Source organism: Lepisma saccharinum, unplaced genomic scaffold, assembly GCF_977018435.1.
Source record: "Lepisma saccharinum unplaced genomic scaffold, izLepSacc3.1 HAP1_SCAFFOLD_403, whole genome shotgun sequence".
NCBI lineage: Eukaryota > Metazoa > Arthropoda > Insecta > Zygentoma > Lepismatidae > Lepisma > Lepisma saccharinum.
In genome coordinates, this window is record NW_028143107.1 from 146,809 (window position 1) to 150,528 (window position 3,720).

Here is a 3,720-nt window from a genome sequence, read left to right on the forward strand (position 1 = left end):
ATTGTTGAAGAAATGTAGCAAGCAGAAAACACCAGAAGAAAGAGTACAATTGCCCAGGTTGTAATGAGAAGTACAGCGATTGGAGGATTGGATCCAGTGTTCCACATGTGACGAGTGGTGGCATGAAAATTGCACCTCGTATGAAACAGGAACCTTTATTTGTGATTTGTGTTAGCGATTCCTAACCCAAGTGAAGGACGGAATTCACTGTGCCTACTGTGAGAATGCCACGAGAAATGTATCCCATATGATAGAAGAACTTTTTTAGGTGATTTGTGTTTCTTTTTATACAAATGTGACTCTGTGTAGAAAGTGCGCATTCTTACCCCGCGGTGCGGGTAAGACTGCGCATTTGCATGGTCACGGTTTTGTAATTGTTTCATGCAGAAATATTGTTCATTCAGCTTTCGGAAATTTACTCTGAGTCAGCAAAGGATAGTGCAATGTGTATTGCATTTTTCATGTGTGCCTGTAGTTTCATAGCTTGAATATAAAATTATGAACTCAAACTGCGCAGTCTTGCCCCACCTTACTCTATGCACTCATGGCACGGTGTGATTTACAGAGGAGAGCTTTTATTCAAGTGAATATGCTAAAATGCATTCCATTCCAAAGTACCCCTGAACCTCAATTTTTCAAATTATATGCAATGCTGTAACTTTATTCTATCTTGTGAGTGAACAATCTATATTTGCCTTCTTGATGAAAATTCAAGTACTATCACCAATTAAGTTGGAAAGTATGAGACATTTTACATATTTTTAGTTTATTTTAACTTTTTGATTTGCCTGTGTTTTATATTGTGTCCCACCCGTGACACCAAAAATATTTAATACCTCCTTTAACTGTTACATTGAAGAATATTTATAGGTCAATTACCTACTCTTTTTGTCTTAAATAATTTAGTTTTTATCATTTGATAATTCACAGAAATTATAATAAATTTGATATTAAGTGTAGAGGCGGTGTTTTGTCTGTCCCACCCGTGACACAAAATTATTCACTTATATCTACAAATCTGGAAAAGTATTTTAAGAGTAATTATGATTAATAAACAGTGTTGAGTTTCTTATTTCATGGCACAGAAACTGTGAGAAATTGTTGCTTAACTATCAGTAGAATAGTCACTTGAATATAAAAAATGCAGTCCGGGTGTCCCACCAGTTACAATGGAATACCCCTAAAGTATACCTAAATGAAAGTGATGCTAGACAATATTAAAATAGAAACACGGAATAATGTTATTTGTTCTGTAGAGTAGCTATACGGTTAATAAATTGGTAATTTGACACTCCAGCATCATAATAATCGAACCTTTTAAGCACAGATATCGGACAATTCCTTATTTCTTAAAACTAATCCGAATCCGAACAAAAAACTTTAGTTATGCCTCGGCTAACAACGTTTCTGACTTTCGTCATCGAAAAATAAAATGCCCGCTTGATCAAGCTCTTGTAGAAAAGAGTTTGTTATGTGACGAAAACAACAAAAGCCGCACCAAGTCCCACCGACAACAGGAAGAATATTGCTCTTAGGTTTTGCAGAGAGATTGGTACACGTTCATCCTTGAGATTTGTTGCCTGTTGAGCTGGGTACAATCTATCAAGCCACATTCTCATGAGACCAGACTCTATCATACTGTCGAGAATAGCATTAAAATTCTCAATGTAAGGGAAGTTTTTAAAGACAGTGAAGGATGTCATTAAGAGATCTACTTTCTCTCTGGCAATATGCGTAAGAGGAGGACCATCCATTGACTTGTAACGTGAGATTAAAAGTGTTGCAATTCCGTAATGCATGAAGGACACTGCGTTTCTTCTACGCCCTACACGGGTATATAATTGCAACCAATTGTCTAGTATCTCAGATGTGTTAAACAAAGCCTTTAACTTGGGATCTTGAAACATTTCCATGTAATTAAGCCAAACTCTGGGTGCCACTACTGGCAAACCAGAATTTAGTATTTCATCTACTGAATCCAGATCTTCAAAGTATGGTGGGTTCAACATATAGCGTAGCAACGAGCCTTTGTACAGTGTCTCTCAAAAGTTTTAGGACAACGACATTTTAAACTAGGCAACCCAATTTACACAAGGCGTTGGTGGGTTGCGTGTAGAGTTAGGCTCAATTTCAGGGTTGCCACATGCACATTAGATATTTATAAAATACGCGAAAGAAAGATATCCAAATATTATTGCATAAAACTAGAAAAAAAATCAGTATTACATTTGTTGCAATACTCTCAGAAAGAAACAACGTCGATTTTCTAGTATTTCATTGTTGATGAGTCTACACAAAGGAAAAGTGGAGAGAGGAAACGAAAGGGAACAAAGGAGAGGAAAAAGAGAAAGCAAAAGGAGAAGAGGAAAAGTAAAGAAGGGAAGAAAATAGAGGAAAGAGGAAGTGGATAGGAGAAGTAATGAGTGGAAAGGAAAAATATGCGAGGAGAGATGAGGAAAATGGAGCAAAGAGGAGAGAAGAGAGGAAGGAAAGCGAGGTGATAGAAGAGGAAGAAAGGAGTTTGGAGAGGAGAGGAGGAGACGAGAAGAGGGAAGTGGAGAGTAGAGTAAAAGAGAGAAAGAGAGAAGAACGAAAAGATGAGGAGAACAGTGCCGTGGAGTCGGAAATATAAGACAGGAGAGGAGATAAGAGGAGTGGAGAAGAGTGGGATGAAGACAAGTGGCGAGAAAAGTAGGGAAGGCGGTATGAGATAAAAATAGAGGAGAAGGATGGGAGGGAAGAAGGAGAAGGAGAAGTTAAGAACAGAAGGGACTGGAGACGAGAGGAGAGAAGGGGTAGTTGCAGAAAATACGTCTCGGCGTCAAGAACTGATGCACTGATAAAATTATCGACATGAAACATTCATTAACATTTTATAATGTATTGGAGAATGTATTAGATCGGTGCGAAATTCCTTTTGGCCGAGTTCAGAGCAAGATAAAATCTTCCACGTAAGATCTTTGATTTTACCTGCGATTATACCACTAAAATCATGAATGTAATTTTCGTATTTATAAGAATTATCCAATTTTTCTCCTCTTCTCGGTTCGTTGAAATTGAGATTTTGTTATTTAACATTTCCCCTCCTCCCATCGTTAATTCCAAACTGAATCATTCCGTTTCATACGGCGTGGACAATGAACGCAATGGGATATGTCTAAAACGTACGAAAAGTTTCTGCCGTCGGAGGGGTTTGAACCTACGACCATCAGATTATCAATCCTTAACGGTAACCACTACCCCCAGAAGCTTTCGCTCCTGAACACAGGTAGAAGGAGCTGACGAATGTGAAATGCAGATCCAACCCCCCTCCTACATGTCATGTGTAAAGAATACTTGTTTGTTACAAAGAAAACGAAGGTAATACGACTCGGCGAAAACATTTAATGGAGAATTGCACATGATGGAAACTTTTCAGTCGATATTTGTGAAGGTATATCTTTGCATTGAACTCGAGTGGAAAAAGGGGTAATATTAGTGTGTCCTGAATTGCCACAAATATAAATGGTTATTTCATTAATATTTGTCAATGTCTTTGAAGCAGAACACAATTATCGTTAGAGTATCATAATTCAAGATCTGATACGTGAAAATATCCCTTTGAACGTGTGTCAATTCATTTATTTGTTTATTTTTTATTTTTTTTTAGCAAATTCCAGTTTTAGAACAATGTAGCCACTATATACTATTATTACAAATAATGTTGCCATGCTCTTGTTT